The following is a 745-nucleotide window of genomic DNA, read 5'->3' on the forward strand; positions in this document are numbered from 1 at the left end:
AAACTAAAACTGTTAACTATCTCAATTTTTTCACCATCCATACTGATGCTGCAAATTGGCCCAGCGGTGAGAATCTTTGTCTTCTTGATGTTGAGCTTCAATCCATATTGAAGACTGCAGTCCTTGACTTTCTGCAGCAAGTGCTTCAGGTCCTCCTCAGTTTCAGCAAGCAGCGTTGTGTCATCTGCATAACGCAAGTTGTTGATAATTCTTCCTCCAGTCTTGATGCCACATTCCTCCTCATACAGCCCAGAGTCTCGGATAATCTGTTCTGCATACAGATTGAAAAGGTACGGAGACAAAATACGTCCCTGACGGACCCCTATCTTGATTTTGAACCATCCAGTATCTCCCTGCTCTGTTCTGACGACTGCCTCTTTGTCCAAGTATAGGTTTCGCATTAGCACAACCAAATGTTCTGGAATTCCCATTCTTCTCAGAGTCAGCCATAGCTTGTTGTGATCCACACAGCAAAAGCCTTTGCATAGTCAATGAAGCACAAATAGGCATTCTTCTGGTATTCTCTGCTTTCTGCCAAGACCCATCTAACATTAGCCTTAATATCTTTAGTACCACAACCTCTTCTAAATCCAGCCTGCACATCTGGCAGTTCTCTGCTGACATATTTTTCCAAATGTTTTTGGATAATTTACAGCAGAATCTTGCTTGCATGTGATATCAATGATATTGTTCAATAATTTCCACACTCTGTTGGGTCACCTTTCTTTGGAATGGGAACAAATAT

This window comes from Elephantulus edwardii, unplaced genomic scaffold, assembly GCF_000299155.1.
Source record: "Elephantulus edwardii isolate Elephantulus edwardi_28Jun2011 unplaced genomic scaffold, EleEdw1.0 scaffold00117, whole genome shotgun sequence".
Taxonomy (NCBI): domain Eukaryota; kingdom Metazoa; phylum Chordata; class Mammalia; order Macroscelidea; family Macroscelididae; genus Elephantulus; species Elephantulus edwardii.